Source organism: Lonchura striata, chromosome 3 (assembly GCF_046129695.1).
Source record: "Lonchura striata isolate bLonStr1 chromosome 3, bLonStr1.mat, whole genome shotgun sequence".
NCBI classification, from domain to species: Eukaryota; Metazoa; Chordata; class Aves; order Passeriformes; family Estrildidae; genus Lonchura; species Lonchura striata.
Window position 1 is genome coordinate 48,068,987 of NC_134605.1, and position 22,445 is coordinate 48,091,431.

A 22,445-nucleotide genomic window follows, 5' to 3' on the forward strand; every position below is an offset into this window, starting at 1 on the left:
AAGAACAATTGCAGACTTTTTACCTCTTCTTTACAAACACACACTGATACATAAAACACACACTCCCTACCACACATAGGCTGTCTTCCATAACTGCTCTTCCCAAATCCGTCTCCAAAAGTATTAATCGTTTGCTTTCCCAACACCTTCCAGCAGATGATAAAACCTTGCAGCAAGCCTAAAATTTCCCTTTGGGCCACACATGCCTCTTCTCTCAATCATCCTCCTACCAAAGACAAAAAAAAGTACCTCTGCTCTAACCTTACATCAGTAGGAGGTATGAGAATTATTTCTACAGGTATCTACTAGACATCCTAAAGGCACATGGAAGATGACTTTTAAAAGCTTGTCTTGCTCATGAGCTCCAAGCGTGTTGAATAGGCAACAGAAACACAGGCTGGTGGGATAAAGCATAATTCAGAACCAAAGGGCTTTTCTCTCTACAATCTGGCCAAACCTCTCATTATTCCAAGTGCCAAAACTTGCTTCCCAGAGGTTTCTGGATCCAGGAGGCAAGAAAAAGGTGTTTGTGTCTGAGTATTATGGCTACAGGACAAGGAGGTGAAGCTTTAGTGTGGAATATTCAGTAGCACCCACACCAATGCTGGGGGCTGGTTTCAGCAGGAAGAGCAGGGGGCTCTAAGTGGAAGGGCCACAATTCCCCTGCTGGACTCTTGGGAGAGGCAGCTGCCACCCGGACCACATCAGGGAGAGAGAGAGAGCTTTGCAGACCACCTCTGCTGCTGCAGCATGATGAATTTCTATGTACAACAAGAAGCTGGGATTGCTTCTCAGGAGTATTTTGCTTTCTGCTTTTCCTCTGTTTTTCCAGCACGTTACAAAGCCATGAAAATTTCAGTCAAAAGGCTTCCAACTCATCTAAAGGGAAGTCCCAATACCCATGCATATTTTTACAGATCTTGGAAGAATTTGTGCAACTAAAAAAGTCTGAAGAGTAACTTTTTTTATGGTCATCTGAAACTACAAATCATCTTCTGAAGCATATAAGAAACTCATCTCTCCATACATTTGACACAAATACCCACCCTTTGAACAATCCAGTGACTTAATTTAATGCCATAGATAATGTGGCTAATTGCCCTACATTGAGGATAATTTCTTTATCTATCCCTCTGATATTATTCTAATTGCCAGGGAAGAAATTCAGCTCCCAGACTGCTAGAAGAGTTGGCAGTCTGGGTTTCTGTTAGAGTAGCTACTCCACACACAGTGACACAGACTTGAAAAAAAGCATTTTCAAGCATTTCTCCTCCCACCTAATCTGGGGTGAGAGCAAGGAAAACTTCTCATTCAGAATTTACCTGTTACTAGTTCATAGCAGCTTTCTACTCTTTGCAATTTGGCAAGCAGAAAGATTGGCATTTATTGATAAAAACATTCCTTACAGTTTTCTCATTGTGTCAGGAAAATATTTTCATTTTGATACACCACTAAAAAGTGATGTTTGTTGTCTAGACAAGCTAACACACTAGAAAAGTCAAACACTAGATGAAAACTACTAATTTTTTTAAAAATTAGTAAAACTTAAGTTTCAAAATCAGTGTTAAGGTGGTTACAAGAGTAACAGGTGCTTTTTTTTTTGTCTCCTCAAAACAAATGCAATTCATGCTTAGCTAAATAAAGTGTATCAATTACGTATGTATTAACTATATTTACCAATCACCTATCACAGCCAATTTCACAGTAGAGAAGGACTTGAATTACTAGTCAAGAGTTTACACAGCATCTTATAGTGCAGCATCAAGAGTGTCACTGTTATATCACAGAAAAATTTTTGAGATATTCCTTAAAATTAAAGAACTTATAACTATGTTCAGCTCTCTGTATCAGTAATGGACACTCTCAGTATGGAGACTGCATTCTCCTTCCTTGGAAATTTTTAAATTATCAAAACAACATGGAAATATCTCTAGTTTTGAACATATGCCTTGTAGATTTGTCTTCAGTAATCAATTTTTTTTTTCACAGCACAGTCTAGTGTATCCACTTAAAAGACAATTGTAGAATTATGGGCCATTTTAGAAAAGTTTTCAATGCAGTAGCTTACTCAAATTCAGAAGCTACAAACTGACAGAAACTAATTGCCCAGGCAACACAAGTGAGGAAGGAAACAGAGTATCCAGATTTCAAACAGATTTGAAACCTGGTCAGAATTACAAAGAGCAGAGGATGGAAAGCTGCAGACAGCCCCCACACCCCTACACCGCCCCACACTCCATGGGCAGCGCTGGCTCCTGTCTCATGCCACAGCTCCTCCTTCTGCTCCTCAGGCACATGAGCCACAAACAATCTCAGTGTCCACAGGTTGCCACAACAACATTCTGAATAATTTTGGGTTCAAGTTTTAATTGAGAAATGTTTTTCAGTAATAAAAGCAAAACTCTCTGCTGCATGATTCAAACCATACACTAAGTAAAATACACTAAAATAACTCCACAAATCCAGCTGCAATGGAGTGCAGCAGCAGCCTGTGAGGTACACCAGCCAGCTCCTTAACCCCATGAAGCCCAGCAGTGCCCTCATTGTTCACTGCATTCTAGATCTCAGCTTGATTCCCCTCTGTCTGTAAAACAGGGGTCACACTACAGGAGCCTCAAGGAATGCAGAAATGTCAAGAAAAATGTGAACCCATGCAAAAGGTCTGAAGGAAAGAGGATGACTTTCTAACACAAGAGGCCATGAAAATCTTATTAATCGTATTAATATTAACTTGGGAGTAATCTTATTACTCCCAAGATGGGTACTTGCAAGTTTTAAAAACTTAAAACAGGGTGACAATTTTACACATAGGGCAACTTTTCAGACAATATATATCAAATTAGGTTAGTTTAAAAACAAAAGAAAAATTCAGCATTATAGAAATTGCAACCATTGGAAAGTACAAGGTAAAGCCAATCCATGAAGTACCAGCTGCTAACAGCTGACACAATAGGTGAGTTGCACAGTAAAAATCAGAGATTTAGGAATGGATACCAAAAGTACTGTAGTTAACCTCAATTGTTCATTGCAATTGCATTAACAAGCCTATCTAAACCAGAGAACATTATTTTACAGCTTTTATATGCTATGGCACAGACAACAAGAGCTTGACGTCACTAATGCCACAAGAAAAGAAGAAGCTTTCTGTGGTAGAAATGACAAAGTGGTAGAAGAGAAAGTAAATTTTCCTCATGAAGAACCTTGTCCATTGACCCAAAGCAACCTATGGCATTTAAGTACTAGTATGACTTCTCACAACTCCTTTAATAAAGCTTTAATAAAGATAGCATTGCTCTTGTCTGCTAATAACAATATTATTTTAGTTGGTTTGTTTCTTGGGTTTTTTTCTCCACTGGAGAATAATATTTACTCTTCAAAAAGGAAATCTTCTGCCTTCCTGTAATAGCGTGAAAAGTCTAAGGCATTAGAAACAAGTCAGACAAAATAATCAAGTCTCAAAACAAGTGATATTAAGCATTCCACAAACATGCTCAACAGCACACTTGGGCTGGCTGAACATGTCTCCTCCATACTCTGTCAGAGATGATTAAAAAAGGAGTCGGCTATATTATAGTAAATGGTGAATAGATGGAGGCAGTCCAATTTTTTCCATATTTCATTATCTTTGAGGTTGAGTTAATCAGTTGTATGCAAAATCTTTGGGGAAACTTTGTGGTTATGTTCCTTTTTTCTTGGAATCACTGAAGTATGGGGGTTTTGCTTGAAGTAAGCCAAGTTTAAACAGAGAAAGATGGTCAGTCAACCAGGATGAAGAACAAATACTGCTGTGTACAGTTCAGAACCACAGATAATGAAAGTAACTGCAATTCTGGAAAAAGAACCTTTTCAAAAAATACTGCAGAGTACAGGAATAGGAAGTAAATGGACTTGTGCATGAACTGAAGACTCTTTGATAGCAACTGAAACAGTGTGACTCTACTTGAACAACTCCAATATCCCACGGAAAGAGTTGTGTAAAGACAGGGAGAGAAAGCCAACACTGAAAACATGAAGCTTGGATGATTTTTCTGGACCAGGGTTTTCCTTTGTAGGGAATCACAAGCAGCAGCCTAAAAGAGCTGGGATCCAGCTAAGGCCAAATTTAATTTGTCATGTGAAAATCCTTTGTTCTTTTCACTCAGTCACCATCTCAAACTTCCAGGTGCCAATGCACCTCTACTGGCAAACAACCCCTTAGACCCTCTGACGTCTAAAGGAAAAGAAAATTTTAATAGCCTGAGGAGTCTTCTGGTCTGGAAATCAGACTTTGCAGAACAATTTTCCCACCAAGCCCCTCTAATCATTAAGAGCTGCACCTTCAAAATAAACTGAAGTGCCAGTGAGTTATCAGAAGACTATAAATTCTGCTGTGCTTCCTTCTTTATTCTTTTTCCCTCCCAATTAAGCAGCAGACACCCTTAGAAATTTCATAGATATTTCTACATCTGAAATAATATGATTTTCTTAGTCATCATGTCTTGGAGCCCTTTGTGGTCCAAAGGCAGGAAGGGGGTTAGGAATTACAACTTAAAAAACAGCAGATGAGCAGAGTGATGTTGCCCACAGCTCAAATCAAACCTAAGAGGAAAAACACTACTATTGCTGAGGTCAGCACAGCCACATCAGCTTTCACAGAGGAAAGTTTTCATAGAGGTGTAAAAAACCCTACTGACCAGTCTGCACTAGAATACAAAGTGTCTTATTGCCATTTCTTTCATCATATGTAAAAAGCTGCATACCTATAATTGGTTTCCTCTGTGCAAGACTAACATCCTATAAACATTTTTATTTTTAACCACAAAAAAAATAGACATTATTTTTCAAAGCATTCTACAACACATTTTTTTTCTTCGTCTCTTGCCTTTAAAAGAATTTTGTTTATTTCTAGTTTTTAAAATCATAAATGCAATAAAACAAACCACAACAACAAAAAACCAACCTACAGCCAAAAGCCCAAAACCAAACCAGCACCACACCCACATTCAATGCACTCTACATGACTGCCCACAATGAAGGAAAAAAGCTGGAACATGGCAAAAATACCTATTTTGCTTTATTACCCAATGACCTGACCCCTAGAAACTTCATCATTATATAATTCAGATTTGATTACACACAAGTTTCATACTTTAACACAATTAGAAGAGAAACTGGCACATTTAAGGAGAGTTTTTGAAAACTTACTGACAATTTTGCATACGTATTATATATGAAAGTACCACTGGAATACAACCATAGATATGAAGGGTTTGAATAACAGAAGGTTCTATACCAGTGTAGGATATAATATACATGGCCCTCCTCTTGCAAAGAGAGAAGAATGCAGAAGGCAAAGCTACTCCAAAATCACAGAGCCTCACTGAATTGTGAGCATACAAAAATGTACAGACAGGTGTTTCATTTCATTGTTTTGTCAATAAACTGCTTTATTAATAGCAAGGGGGAAGGGAGGGGGGAAAAATTAACATTTAATCAAGAAATAAAACAGCCCCACCATGTACTTTCCTACATGCAAAGGAAAAGCACATATTCAGCTCTACTGAGATACTGCAGAGAAAACCTAATGACAAAAAAAAAGTGCCATTAAGCCAAACTACTGAAATTTTATTTTAATTCATTTTGCTATGTAAACAAAGACTGTGATCTATTTTTGTGGCCTGGCCGCTCCTTACTAAATGCACTTCAAAGATCCATTAACCTCTTGTTAACTTCAGTCTGCTTTTCAGATGGTTCTTAAATTCAGCATTCTGGTATCACACAGCAAGTGGGCACAGATTAAACACAGTGTCCTTTTTTTTTCTCCTCAAAGATTTTTATTTTACCGTTTGTCAAAAAGTGTGCCAAATATTTTGTAATGACTTCTATTATTTTCTTAATTTCCTCAACAAGGCTTAACAAAATGCAGTCAGTTCTATAAATATACACAGGTGTTCCTGAGGAAAAAAAAAACCTCTCAAGATGTGTGGTCAAGTAATACCTACAGCTACGCAGCTACCAACAAACCTGTTCTAAATTGAAAGGCATAAGTTAGGAGAATCTCAACAGCTGAATTGGCATCCACTGAAACAACACAGACAAACAAACACTGGTCTTCACTTCTTAACTGAATAATGTGAGAATAATAATTGACACTGTATCAAATTGTTATGACTGAGTGCAAAAATAAGCAGAGTAGCACAGAAACCAGCAAGTTAGAGAGTAGTTAAAAATATCTGACAGTTGTAAATAAGCTTGACACTACGACATCCAGGTAGCATACTTGGGAATCTGCAGTACTTGGAAGGCTGCAGTAGAACTGTATCTGTGAATTAACAGGGATTGAATAAGTCAAAATATGGCTCAAAGAAAATTCTCTCCAACTAGCTATCAAAACCTAATACTTTTAAATGGGAAACAGAAAAGTGTTAAAACAATCAGGGGATGAAGACTGGACAGCACTGAAGATACCCAAGAGGAAATTAGTCAAGCATCTGCCAGGAATGACCCAGATGTTATCATGCTGCTTTAGAACCAACAGGCAAATTAAACCAGGTCCTATTCAAGCAATATTTCTTTTTAATGATTATCTCCTTATTTTAAGTCAGGCAAACATCCCTTGGGTGTTGTTCTGGATCCTATTACTCAATATTCTCATTCATTACTTGAAAGATGCATTAAAGAGCACCGGTATCAAATTTGATAACAATACCAAATGAAGGGACTTAAAATCTGCTGAAACTCTGAGGAGAACAGAAACATACTGATCTGTTACAGCAATGGTCTAAAAAGACAAGATATGATCCAGTAAAAACAAGCATAAGAATGTCAACTTGGAAAAGGGCAACATCTTCATAAAAGCAGAATGGAAACAAAGTGGAAACTACAGAAAAGATCCATGATGGGAGGTGAAAATCAGTTCCTTTCCTTTGGATCTCTTTGAGTACTCTTAGAAAGCTTTTCAAGATCATTCCACTCCAGCTGAATGTATAAAGATAGTTTCACTAGTTTGGTAAAATGTTCATTTTGACTGTCATATGAAGAAACTTTGTAAGACTTGGGATTACTCCATTTTCCCCTTTTCCTCCTAAATGGGAAATAACTGCAAGAATATTTGAATTCTTCAGAGAAAAATTTTTTCCCCTCTGCTGTGCAGAATGCATGACACAGAGGAAGAAACTCTATGGGAGTGATGGGGGCACAGCCGTAGTACTTCCCCTTTCAGTGCACACACTCTGCCACACAGGGAACAGCACAGCCAACACAGGAGACCTCCCTCTCTCTGCACAGCTGAGGTACAGGACTGCAACTCCACAGATGAACCTTGTCTTTACAAGGCTCCCCTTACCAAAGTGATGACATTGAGGCTGAGGGATGGACAAAGTACATAATGATGAAGCTTCAATGAAGACCTTGTCAAGTGCAAGGCCTCTTAGTCTCACTTCACTCTGCCATTCAGGCTACAAACTCCAGGGAATCTGTATCTGACCAGACACCTTCTCAGATGATACCAGTCTCAAGAGTTTCCTCTTACATCAGTGCCAGACATCAGCTCTGCTCTTTCACATGATGCTTTTCCAGAGACAAGAGTTTTATTATTTAAACTTACCCCAACTTGCAAGCTTTATTCCTGTCCGCTGCATTTATGCAGATATAGTTCTGTCCTTTCCCCCTGCACAGGCAATCCTGGCAAACAGCAAGTCAATGAATTTTGGAAAACACCCAGCTGGCAAGTCACCAGTTATTCAAGGAAGACTTTTATTACTATTATTAGTATTATTAAGTACTACACTGCAAATGCTATCCAGAAGGAGTGGTTTGTTGGGTGTTTGGTTTGAAGTTCCTGCCCCTGGAGGCACATTTCCGAGAAGCCGCCTAGGTCTGTGGTCTGACCCCAGTGGCACCTTCCTAGCAGAGAAAAAATGAACATGCTTCACAGAAAATTGGTCACATAGATCTCTAAAGAATTATATTTGTATTGTGCTGAAGCTAAATGAGTTTTCCTTGCATGTGCTTTTCACAACATCTGAGTCATATGGTTGCTATGATTTTGTCACACGTCTTTACAGAGACAGCTGCATTTAGGAAAATGGACCCCCTATGTGAGGTAGCCTGACAAGATCGAGCTCTATGTCTGTTTTTCACTTCCTCCATATTTCAGGTTCTTTTAGTATCTGATTTTAAAAAGTACAAATGAAAATTGTAAAAAAGAGCCTTTTTACAAGTCTGTCTCCTTTTCCTCCTAACCAGTTTTTTGTGCCACAGGAGAACCACTGTAGAACTCTTCCATATACTTATATACATATAGCCTCCTGAAAAGCAAGAGCACTCTATGTAAGAAGCAGCTATCTTTGTATTGCTTTCTTTCTGAATATAGAATTTAAAAAAAAATTACAAATTGTTTAACCATTATTAACTTCCCATCCTCCAAGGTCTTAACACACAAAAAATTAAAAGCAGCATTTCTTGCCAAGTCTGTTAGCCACTTCTAACTGCAAAATGGAGCATATAAATAGGTCAGATAAGGAACATAATGTACCTAAATGAGTTATTTCTTCTTTATGACATATTAGCATAAAATTTTATTAATCTCTACTATTAAAAATACTACAGTTTGGGATGACTTTCAAGACTTCAACATGATTTAATAGAAATGTTTTCCATTACTATAAATTCTTTGGCCAAGCTACTCATTTTTCACACTATCCAACTTCCATTCATGAAGACATTTTAACTCCTCTCTACCCCAGTCCCAAACAGATGCATTTGAGCGACATAAAGACTTCTCCATGCAGATTTTTGTATTTTAAGAATTTCTGTATACAAACTGCATGTTCAAAAACAAGGGATGAGATTTAGCAAACATAAAGCATTGCATTAGACTTAGACCTGGCTTTCTATTTCAGCACCCTTTCATCTCCTGCTATTGTAAAAGTACAGTATTAACCCTGTCCCTGTCATTCCAAACCCTTACAATACATAACTTCTACTTTGGAATTCAGTCTTTACTGAGAAGAATCATTTTGGTCAGTATTTCTGGAAGTATTTTCTTCCTCTACAAAGCATTTCAAGTATCCAGCACAAACCTTATGATTTCTAGAAGCATTACATTTTCAGCCTTTAGCCTCATTTCTCATGTTCTTAAATAAGATTTCTACCCATTTTTGTATGAGTGCATGATTTGTCAGATTGATTAGTAAACATTTGGTAGGATGCTCTATGAAAAGAAAAATAATGCATTGTTTTGCTCTTCATAATATAATGCTGTCATCATTACTGCAGCTGAGAACCCACTATGCATAAACCAGGCTTACCTGTGTCAAAGACACTACACAGCCCTCATGAGTTTCATCAACTCAGGCATATCCAGCAGTAAATACAAACATGTACCAATTTGAAACAGCAAAAATTTGTCTAATTTTTTTTGATAAGCATTTTGTATGCTTTTAATTTTCAAAACTTTGAGTGAAATCTTTAGAAGACAAGTTTTCAGATGTATTGATTAATTCTGGCTGCCTTAAGCTCTCCACTGACTAAAACAGCATTGTAAAAGTCTCAGCAATGGAAGGTTCTGCATTAACATTGTTATGTGGAAAAGGTAACTACGCTTGTAGCACTGCCATAAAACTAGAGAAGTAGACCAAGTATCATCAGCCTCAGCAGAAGCCTTTAAATCAGTATTATTTCTCTTGTGCTCTCTAGCTATCCTGGAAAGATTTGCACTTTATATATCTACTCCTAACCTAACTGGGAAGAGTTCAAACTTGAAGGCGACTAAGAGGTCTAAAATGCATTTGAACTCACTGGGATAAGTGTTTACTTAGGACTGCTCTTGGATGCTTTGACTGCACTCATCAACTCTGAGTTGCAAACATTCACTACTGGTAACAATTACCTAGGCGTGCTCTTTCTTTTTATATCATTTTCCTGTGTTTTATTTAGCCTGGAGAACCACATCAGGATGTCACCACTAAGATGTGGCACTTTAATAGATCTCTAACTGCCACTCACCAGGCCTCCTGCAGACAATGTTTCTTACATGAGACATCTTAAAATATATGAAAAACATCTGTGCCATGTAGACTATGATAACATAGTAGTCATTATCTAAATTCAACTTCTCAATGTACATAGGGATTAAAGTAATTTTTTTACTATATCTACATATAACTAGCTAAATATATAAATATATATATAAGCAACAACCTCTGCTTTGCTTCAGTGGTTCAGAAATTTATATACAACATGAAATTAGTTGTTTCAAAAGTTACAGCAAAGGTACTAGCAATGTCACATCCTACAGACCAGTATAAATTAGATGTACTATTATGTATGATGGTGTAACATTTTAAGGACATGCTTGCCAACCTTCTGTTTAAGAGCAAAAAGTATTTTCTAATGCCAGAACTTTATGACAATGCTTTTTAAATTTTGCTGAAAGGTGAGAATAGGCTTCTTGTTCTAATCATACAGCAGGCAGAGTGGTGTTATTCTACATTTCATAGGGTAATTTCAGCAAGAGTATTTAATTTCTACAATTTTCCATTGAGTTTGGCTGAACTAGAGAGTAAAGAAATTGCAGCACACTGAAATCAATGTTCAGATACATGAGAAATGCAAACCTTCATCCTTTATTCTACATTTCTCTGAAAGATGACATTATCAAAAAAGATAGGGAAATCTTCCTAGATAAATCTAATCTAAAGAGTTGTTTATATTGTTTTACATAAAAAAACCCCAACAACAACAAAACCCCCCCCCAAAAAAAAAAAAAAAACCCAAAAAAAAAAAAAACAACCACTTCAAGACCCTCTACAGCTAAGCCAGGCCACTGTTTGATGCTATCCTACTGTCAACAGCAACTGGGTGCTAGGAAAAGGTTATTCTTAACTATTATTTGTATAGTATATATTTAAAATATTAATCACTAAACATGTCCTTCTGTTTTATCCCCAAGGATGCAAGAAGAATACAAAAAAATCATATGCAAATGTAACATAAGAAGCATCCTCTCCCCTATTACCAAGTTAGAGTTGTGATTTTCTGTGCATTACAAGCTTAAATACAAACTTACATACAATTACAGATCAGTTCACAATTGCAAGTTATGTATTTCCTTAAGTAAAAGCATTCTTACATGGCAAGAACATCCATTATCTTATTGATTAATTTTCTTATGGCTTTGTCTTTCTTCACATGGGATTTCTGTCCCTTTACAGATGAGGTTCTCTAAGTATTCCTCTAATTGGTAGCAAGTAACTCTGAAGTTAAATTATTGAGTTCCCCAGGCAACAACAGATTGCAAAACTGACTTCTAAGCAAGCCCCATCTAGGATGCAGTCATCAATCAGGAAATGTGTTCATACAAGCTCTGCAGAAACAAAGTCAAATCTCATTCCATGTATTCAAGCGTTCACTGCTCACAGGTTTTGTTTGGTGCGCTTTTTAAAATATTTTACTGGGTTCTTTGTTGGGCTGGGTTTTTTTAACTCTTATGGTTTAAAGCCAGGTGCTTGAAAATTAAGGAACCTGACATAGAAACTGCAGTGTAAAAATCATCAGGCACACAAGCAGCTATGGAGATAGTGCCTGCAGTTCTGATATTAGTTATTCATAGAGAATTTAACACTTCTTTAAATTATCCTGACCTCTGATTCAAAGATGGAACTCTGCCCTTGGAATGGACTCCTATGGGAAAGAGATCCTTTTAAAAAAAGACACTAAAAATCATTATAATGCCAGCACCAAATTTGTTTAAATCTGATCACAGCCTGTGCATTTGAAAAGGGCACATTCAATAGACTGCACTGCCATGGCAATTTACTACCCTGATATAAACGTGAAATAACCTCTGAGCAAAGTTGCAGCAGCTTCCTCTGGGCTTCTGTGTCTTTTGGCCTGACAACACTCCAGGCTTTGGGACACGTGTCAGGACTTTTGTGGCATTACTTTCCTCTTTAGACCTCAAAAATTCATCTCAGACTTCCTACCACAAGTTATTTTGTTCCAAGTCTTGACATCCTTATGGATCCGCTATCGGCAGCTCTCATGCTATGGTCAGCCAGTGTCAGCTCCTCAGCTCCCCTAACTCCAAAAAAAATACAGCTGTGAAAATACCTCCTCTCTGCTGCCACTGCAGCTTCACACAAGCTGTTTAAGAGGTCTCCACTGTTTTCTTCTCGTTTCCCACAGCATTTAACAATCAAGAGTCCTTCTGAATTTATTTTTGTCAAACTGTAAGAAACAATGTAATTCCCCTAGCTGTCTTGTCAAAAACAGTACATTATTTTTTAATAAAATTGGAACAAACAGATAAAGAAAACCCAGCCCTAGACATTTTTCTGATGTGGAAAATATACTAGTCTAAATTATTGAAAATTAGAAAGCTGAAAATGGGACCTTAAGAAGGTAAAAACTGAGGTAGAAGACTTGACAAAACGCCACAGCACTGGGATTACCAATACTTGTATTTCAGAAGACACCAGTGTATTTACTCAGGCTGAGATTTGAATTTGCAGCCAAGGCACAAGCAATAAAGTACTTCAAATGACTTGACTGGGCCCAGAGCTCCTACTCCCTTGCCAGGCAGCTTTCCTCCCTTCTTTGCAGTCCTCCATTAAATAAGACAAAACAGTGTCATCACTTCAAATATCTTTAATATCAATTTTGTCTTCAGCCAGCCTTAACTACAAATCATTGTTGACATATTTTGCAAGAGTAATAGAAGTGAACCATTATAAAAGCCCTGTGAGGGGTTACTTTAATACAATAGTTTCTGAAAAGACATGAGAGGAGTTGATATTTTAAAATAAGGTCTGCACCAGCAGTGCTTGCAGGACTGAGCCTTAAGATTAGCACCTCTTTGGAAAGAGGATACAGCCTTCTGACACACTCATGTAGGGCCCAATACTCAACTAATTCTTCACTATTAACTAAAACACATCAAGTTTCCAACAGCCCTAAAAGTTTACTATTCATTTATTTTAGCCCAAGACTTCATAAACTCATACACTTTTGACTCTTTCATTGGCACGTAAACAAGCAATGCATTTAGCTCCAAAGAAACCCTGCAATATACTGCCATTTTAGATCATGGAAACTTCAAGAAAAAAGCATAAATAGAGTGCCATCAGCTAGAACATGAATTGAGTGTGCACAAACAAGATTTTGATAGGCAGCTATATGAGGCATATATAAAATGACAGAATTTTACAGCAAGACAGAGAATCCTACACATCACCCCAAGTTGAAACCAGGGTGGTTGTGTCACTTTTGCTTTCTTTTTAAAACAAATGGCCTGGTACATGAATCACAGCATGAAACACACATACCATCATCTCACCCCTCTCAATAAAATCAAAAACTCTAGAGCTTGAAAGCGAAACTAGGAAGACCAGTTTTGTGCTCATATATCCTTTCAGGGTTTGGTTTGTTCATTGTTTCTCTCCTTCTAACTCACCTGCTATTTCAGAAGTGTGTCTTTATTATAATGTAATCATATTCTACATACAACCTTGACTGGAAGAAAAGCAACTTTGCATTGATTCATCATGTCATATTAAGCTACTACATTTCTGCTTGGCCTGGGAAGGATGCCAACAAGGTAAGCATACTCCTGCCACTTTCAGTTAAGGAAAAAAATTCAGAGCCTTATGCTTCTTTCTGCACTCAACAAACCACAGCTTTGATGATATTCTCCCTTTTTATAAAGCAGCTGAATGACAGGATCCATTTTCACCATGTATTCTCATGGCACTTTCTGAATGCTTTGTCAAATTTTAAGTACCATGTCTGAAAGCTTTAACTAACAGAGGTAATCTCTCATGAATTTGCCAAGAAAAGAAAAAAACAAAGAAGCAGAAACATGGATATCAGCACCTTGTCACTGACATTGTAAAGTCTCAGTCTTATGCCACATCCTCCTGGGCTACTGCAGGTACATAGATCCCAGGAAAAGCCCAGACTCCATGCAAAATGCCAGCCTTGTTCAAGGGATCAGGCCATATCCTCAACCTCTTCCACCATCATTGCTGAATCTGTGAGTGCTACCAGCAACAGCAGCACCATTTCCTTTAAGTTAAACTTCTACAGAGTCTGGAGACAGTGTTCACAGCTGCCAATGTTCACAGCTCCCAGGAGTTGCAAGCCTTGGTTTCGACTGCAGAATCATAGAATCATTTTGGTTGGAAAAGACCTCTCAGATCATTAAGTCTAGCCATTAACTCAGTACTGCCAAGTACATCACTAAACCATGTCCCTAGACACCACATCTACACATCTTCTAAATACTGCCAGGAATGGTGACTCAACCACTCCCCTGGGCAGTCTGTTCCAATACTACTGTTTCAGTGGAGAGATTTTTTTCTAACATGCAATCTAAACCTCCCCTGGCACAATTTAAGGCCACTTTCTCTTGTCCTATTGCTTGTTACTTAAAAGAGTTATAACACCCCCAGCTTGCTACAACCTTCTTTAGCTTCAGGTAAAAAGTGATAGAGTCACCAAGCTAAACATCCAGTTTCCTTAGATGCTCCTCATAGAACTTTTTCTCTAGGCCTTTCACCAGGTTTGTTCATCTTTTCTGGGTGTATAATTTGGATACATTTAAATGTAAATACATTCAAAGTTACTGTGGCAGCCAACAAAGGAAAAGGGCAGCGCACATCAGGGTAAAGAAACAGAGTAAAACATTCCAGCATCAGGTGGACCCCTTTCCTCTTTCAACACAAATTAACAAGAAAACAAATATTAAGATGAACAGTGTCTAAAAAGTTTTTGGACTTCCATAGCTGTTTCTCCAAGTTGTGTATTCAACAGAGCCAGCCCTATTTTTTGGCCAACACTGGTACGGGGCTAAGGCAGATGATGCACCAGAAGCAAACTGGATCATCACATTAGATAACGATGTTCTAACCACAGATCACAAAAAAACCCAAAAAACAACACCCACAGCCCAGAAAGAGAAAACTAATGAAAGCCACCATTTACCTAGGTACTTATTTCTGATGCTAGTTTCTCAGCTGTTCTGCAGAACAGATTCTCAAATTATCAGAACCCACATGAACATTCAGAATAATTTCTGCTGGAAGACAGTCCTGAAATCACTGGAAACTTTCAGCACCACAAGATTTGGTTATGCAGAATAGTTTCTCCTCTGAAAGAAAGAGGGATCTCCTGCAGAAACCTGAGCTGTTACAAAGTAGTCTTTTCTGACACTTTACTTTTCGTACAATATTCTGACAATATTAACACAAAAATACCAGGCAATCAAGGCACCCTTTCCAAAGCATGCATACACCTGTAAGTGTACAACACAAATAAAAGACAGCTCTGAAGTTTCAAGAACTTTAATGTGTTTGTATTACTTTATACTACATTGCTAGTCAGCACTTCACCCAGACAGGACAGCAATGTATGTTAGTAGTAGTTATGGAAGGCTGGGAAATGTGATTTCACAGTACAGCTAAAATCTAGGAACAATTTAGTCACTGCAAGATCATGAAGGGGAGAGCACATTTACTCCTCCCAGTTGCTGAGCAATATCCTGGATGAACTACGGTTTCTGTTAAAATGATCACAGAGAAAACGGCATTTTACAATCTCAAAAATTGTTTTCAGTACAGAAGTAAGTGAAGGCAGTTCACACTTTTCAGGAAACTCATAAAGGCAGTACAAGAGTATTAGAAACTGAGCTATGATGATAACTGAGCAGTGATTAGAAGACTTTTTGTTATGGAAGAGTATCTTCACATTTAACATAACACTGTTTTCACACAGTTAAAATTACAGTCTTTTTTACTTCCTTGCAATCTGGCATACAATCTGTTTTTTCAACTTGACTTCCGTTCTTAGTATACCATTTAGGACCCAGAACATTATGCAATGTCGGCATTTTAACTATTTTTCTGCAAGGATGACAGTCCCATATTTTTTTCCACAACTGACCTGTTATTTACTGTCAATGTATTATTTCTACATTATTCTGAAATGTGTCTTTGCCCTTTCTGGTATCCTTACAGTATCTTTGCTTCAGCATCATCTGCAAATATAATCAAACTGTTACATCTCCCCTTGCTAAGTACTAGAACAGATATTGCTCAAAACTAGAGTACTGATCCTTAATAGACATCTTCCCTAACATGCACATATGTCATAACAGCTGTAGCACCACAGTATATGAAAAATATTATACTCATTTCTAGTATTGTTGTCAATAAAGAATATCTCCTAATGGAGACTGTGGGTTAAACACAGTAACGAAAACTTACTTCTATAAAATACTACTAGGTTTCTGATTATAATGGCATTATTGCACTCTAGCACACCCTGAAAGAAATACTACCCAGCAACCAGATCCTATTTCAAACTATCATCACCCGCAGCATCCCAAGAGACCATCGCAACCAGAATGCGACCATCCCTCTGCCCTGAGCTGTGCCTGGGTGCAAACATGGCACCTGTATCACTGGGCTGCCAGTGCCACTCTGCAGCCCTGGTGACACCCTGGCAGCAGCCTCCAGCCACCTCGCCCAGGCACAGTGACCAGACCAGAGAGGCACCTCAGCAGTGCCACCTTCCACTCTTGAGCAGCTCCAGGAGTGCCACATCTCGCACTGCATGGGTGGCTTTCACCACGACCTCTTGAACACCAACGCATCATCTGAGTGCTGAACAGATACATCAAATCCACTATTCCCAGCAGGCAGCGTTCATCTTCTGGCTTCTCCACACTTTGTGTAAAGCACTTGAACAGCAATGTTTTTATGGCTGATAGCAAACTGTGGGATGCTAGAAACAACGGTGTTTTTAAACTTGAATTAATGATCAAATCAGCAAATGCATCTTTGGATAGTCCAAAACTGAAATGTATGAATATATGAAAAAATTTCACCGAGATACAGTTCCTGACTACATTTTCATTTCTAGCAGCTCTGAATTGAAACAACGCATTTTGAAAGTAAGAATCCTGAGAAGCTGCTTACTTCAGAAACTTCTGTTTAAATCTTGCAGTGTGAAGGAGGCACAGGGATTACAAGCTGCTTTGAGATTTTCTTTTTGCTTGCACTGAAACCCATTTGCTTTCTCTTCCTACTGCTGCTTTTAGAAAAGCTCAAATTCACATTTATTTAAACTCCTGCCCTCACTTTAGATGAAACCCCTACTCTGCAAAATACTTTAAAAAATAATACTTTTTGACTCATAAGAGCATCCTGTGCCATACAGTGGGAGACCTGTGCTAGTGCTGCTGATGTGCTTCTTCCCAAAGGCCTTTTGATTCAGTCATTCGTCTGACCAGCAACAAGAAAGGAAAGAACAGTACAGGGAGAGAGAACATTCAAATCCAAAGTTGGACAACCCACTACTAAATAGCATTTGATATTTCGCCAAATTAAACAGAAGGTCTGCTAACTTGATCTCTCAATATACTCCATCCTCCAGATTAGATTTCCAGTGAACACTTGAACTGTGACAATTTTGCACCTTTTTCAACTGATAGGAATGGTATTTTAATGAAATAACAACAAAGAAAAGCCCCAAACTACCAAAAACCATGCAATATCTAAGACTGAGAGCCTTCTGCTGCAATACAAACCAAACCTAAACCTCCAAACAGCCTCAGGCTGCTCATCATGGCAAGTGAACAACCTGTGGCACGTGGGCATCAATTCCTCCTTACAGCCCCATCAGCACCTTACCTGCCTTCCTATTTCACGCAAGAAGTGGAGTCCCCAGCTGAGTATCACACTCTCCTCCAAAGGGCCTGCATGAGCCAAACCCCACAGAGCCCTGGCTGACAGTCCCACAGCAGCATTTTGCAAGCCTGGCCACGAGGGACCCTTGTGCAAGGCCACCATGGAAAACAATGTTCCCCATGCTCACAGATGCCTGCAGGGATTTCCATGTCACACAGCGGCACCGTGGTCCTGCAGTAACTCTCAGACTTGTTGCTGCCCCGTAATTGCAGCAACCACATGGGCAGTTACAGTAGCAACTATTCTGAGGAAGATCCTTCAGGACAAGCCAAGGTAGAGATGCATCAGGAAGCAAGCAATCCATGCACACAGTGGCTGCTGGGGTTATGGAACAGTCAATAAAACAATCTTCCAACAATTCAAGGCAAATAAACACCCTGCCTGAACTACAGCTTGGTGCTAATTGTGCACCTAAAGCTTCCAGAAAACTGACAGAAACATCCTCCCTTCCAGGTCCAGAAGACAGGGAACATTCAGTCTGGAATCACCTACAAAAATGCTGACAAAAGCAAGCTGCCCAGAAGAGTACCCACTGCAAAGGCAAGAAGAATGCCAGCCTCCAGTGGGGCACTGGGGCTGCCAGTGGGAGGCCTTCCTCTCCCACCCTCCTGCTCTCTGCCTCTCCTGGGACTGGTCTCACACTGGCACCTGATGAAGCCGAGGGCAGCCTGGCTCCCTGCATCACTGATGCAACAGAGTCCTGCACCCATTCTCCAGCTTCTCTACTGATTTTACTTCCTTAGTCCTTGGCAGCAGTCCTGATGGCATATCAGACTGCCCAGTCACTGCCCAGGTGGTCACAGGAGACTCCCTGCTCTCAGTGATCTTCCCAGGCTGACAACAGAACAGCTAATTATGAAGAGTGACTACTTTTCACGAAAACAGTGAGGGAAACATCACCAATATTTCAACTACTGTGCATCTGCAGCTTCACATGGCACTATTACAAATAAACACTCACTTCTAATCACCTTCACCTAAACCATTATTTTTATAATGCCAATACTATTTCCAGCATCGAGTAATGTTAAAAACAAAGTGAATTTTTAGAGATGACATTATTTTCTGCAATCTAAAGACACAATTGAATGTTTTCCTTTTAAAATCTCAAATTTATGAAGACTTGTAAAAACAAAAGACCTATTTTGAAATTGACTCTGAAGCTAGACATGGAAATTAGAGCTGGAAACATAACCTAGCTTTTGACTAAGCAGAAAAAAAGTAAAGTAAGAAACTACAAACAAAATCTTGATACTGTGATACCAAGACAGTTTTCAGGACACATAAGAAACACAATTATACAACAAGAAATAAACAAATTAAAACTTAACAACTCATCTTTTCACTAAACTAAAATTTATCCTTCTTGTGCTTAATTGAATGTTCTCCAAACAAGACATCTGAATTCAATTAACAGAAGTTTTGGCTTGAGGATTGCATTTTTTTTTTTAGTGGCTTTGTTTTGTTATTTTAAGTACTGAAAATTTAACTATGTGAAGTCATCATTGTTGAATGTCAGAATCACGGGATGGTAAAAGTATAATCCAAGTTTTGAATAAGTCCTTAGGAAAATTTGTGTGCAAATTAAAAGTGGAATGTGATCACATGGATATACTGCAGTGAGATGCAAGAATCATGCTGTTACTATTTCATGTATTCTGAATTTAGGTAGTTGTTTATTCTCAAAGTCTTGAGCACACAGATGATATGCTAATTTGTTCCAAATTTAATGACTTTACTTCAGAAGATAGATAAATGTTCTAGTTGTCCTTAGTAATATAAAGACCACTCAAGTAAATCTATTAGCTTGAAAAATGCATGCAATTAAGAGCTCTTTTTTGCCTAATATTTCCAGATACTGTTTTGTACCTGACATGAGGATATTGATACACAAAGTTCTGGTGCAACAATACAGAGATAGTCTGAAGTTTCTTTCTGGTAACACTCATGACAACTTGGGTTTCTCTGTAAGCCCAGTTGTTGTGTCAACTTTCCAATATTTATTTGATATATGTCTTGGAGACAACTTACAGGCTGAAGTTGATCTACAGGAGGCTTCCTTTAAGAGGTGTGGATTTTAGCTGCTGGTGCAGTCAAGTCACTCAATACAGAAGAGACCTTCATGATCAATTGTTTCCATCACAAAGGCCTCATGACCTTCATGATCAACTAGTTCAATTGTGATAAAATATCCATTTCAGACATTTTCTACACTGATTATTTTATTAACAGATCATAACAGACTTTTTAGGTGTGCTACTCTGGATGACACTTGCTATGTAATAACCTACATCATTATATCCTTGCTCTTCCAGAGGTTGTACTCACAGAGATGTCTCAGGCTGTTCTGTGCACAAGGAGCATAGGAACCATGCCTATTTTTTCTTAGGAAAAAAAAAAAGATCATTCTCCTTTCTAATGTCTGACAAAAATATACTAAAAGATATTTACACCAGAGATGCATGCTTTCCCAGAAGTATTTGTTCACAAACAAAAGCTGAGACAGAGGTACAGATCTCATCAAGAAGAGGCTGCAAACAATAAGCCTTCCAGCACTGTCCATGTAAATACTTCCCTTGCACAGCCTGAGGCCATTAGCTTCTTTTGTTGTCTCTACACTGTCCAATAAAAGTAACTAAATCCAGCCTCATTTGTGATATTCCATTATTTAAATGAAGGCATTTATGCCTTTCTTTCCTCTAGCTTTTTTTGCAAATTTTCTTGGGCTAATAAACTGGTGATCCTATTAGATCTCCAGCTTTATGGAAATAAAAGGTTGGGTTGTGAGAGTGAGGATTTGCATTTTTTTGATCTGTGACTGCTCTGTAAATACCTCACAAAGCGCACAACAAAATATGCAGACACAACATCACAATATCTAACAGTTGTGATAAACCCAACCTCAATTTTAAGGGATTATTTCTTTTCCAAAGTTGCAAACATCAGTTTCAAAATAAACAGATTCAAAATTTGAAAAGCTGGTTCATGCTCACTGTAACTAGAGCACACATATTCAAATGAGATGAGCAAGCACTACAGAACATCATTAACTTCCATATAAAGCTGGAAAGAAACAGTGTATCATTTCTTTTGGGGTGTCTTTATGAAAAATAACTATTGCCTTTAAATTTGGGAAAATAATTTCCCTGCCTTGTTACACACAGTATCAAATGGCAAAATATTTCTTTCCAAATTTGTTACCTCTCACATCTGACTGAACAGTACTTTCACATGAACACATATGTTTGTTTTTCTAAAACCACTCTATATATAGAAAATTAGCTTGTTTGGTGACCCTAAGCTAAAGCAAAACAGCTATCTCCAGGCACATTACACTGGTAATGCTAGGCATACATGTTACTCCTAAAGCATGCAGCCCTAGAATTAACTGAAATACTGAGAAAAAGAAGCTGGGATCACTTAGTTGTGAAAGAAGGCTACTTCCCTACATCTCCCAATATCTTAGACTAAGGAATATAGAAGGAAAGAATCATTAATCAGTAATTTTAGTCCTGTTGTTCAAGGCACTAAGAACAGAAGTGTAAAAGACACAGCTACCATTATGAGAAAAGACTGAGTGCAGACCATCTGAAGAGAACTCCAGTAATGGAAGGCACTAACTAATGGAGGACACTAACTCTGACGTGTATTTTGTACTAGTTTAGATTTGGTTGGAAATATGTAGTGCTTTGGGGATTTATATTATATTTAACTGGACATCTGCTCTTAAACCACAAGAATTCACATGCTTTGCTTTTGGATTTTCAACTCTCCTTTTTCAGGAGGTCAAACTCCCAATTCAATGCAATGACAACTCTCTTGGTGTTCTCTATGAGAAGCTCAAGACAGATATCCAAGAAAAGCAGAAGCAAAACTTGGCCCTGGCATGTACAAGAATTTCCCAGGAGCAGCTGTGGTTGTTTCACTGTTCACTTGGCTCCACTTCTGGGACAGTCCTGCTCCACTGCTGCTGTCTGCTGCAAGACCTGGCTGGCTGGTGCAACCAAAGACAACCCTCATACGCTGGTTGTGCTCTGCAGCACCTCTGCCAGCCTCCCTGGCTCTTGCTGCCTCCTCCCCAGCCCTCTTCCCCTCTCTGCCCTTATCTGCAAAGTCCAACGCAGCTCCATCAGCTTCAGACTTGGAGAATCACCATTCCTTGCCCACATTTCTAACCAGACATGTTCTGCCTGCAATATTTCTTCCTCCCTTGTAGTCAAAAGGGATGAATATTTTTAAAGAAGGAACAGATAGGAAACCATTCTCATTAAAAAAAAAAACTTTCTCAGTGAATACTTGCACAGCTTTTTCAGAGCTCTCTTGAGGAACTCTTCTGTGACATCTCTGTAGATCTTATGGTAACAATGTTTGCCAGAGCCCATGAGCTCTTCTCTGACTCCCACACAAGCTACTTCTTTAAGGCTGTTTCATGAAAGCTATCATCCCCAATTGCTCATTATACCAAGCTCCACAGAACCCTTATTTTCGTAAAGGGATGAGCATACAGCTCAAGCACACAGAGTATAAATAGCCCTTGGGCAAAATACATAGAGTGAACAAACAAGGCCAAAAATATAACATAAAGTTCAGATTCTTTCCTGAAATCAGACTTCTCTCCCCTCCCAAAGGCCAGAAAGTTATTCTCATATCATAGTCATGTACAACAAGCTAGGAAATTTTACCTCCAAATTACTGCCTTGCTCTCCCACGTGTAGA

General features: G+C 38.5%; 1 protein-coding gene across 2 annotated transcripts in view; it reads right to left on the reverse strand.

Moving 5' to 3' along the window:
* The window catches only part of UST (uronyl 2-sulfotransferase), a 149,107-nt gene that overhangs the window by 94,676 nt on the left and 31,986 nt on the right, over nucleotides 1-22,445 (reverse strand). The window lies entirely within an intron of this gene.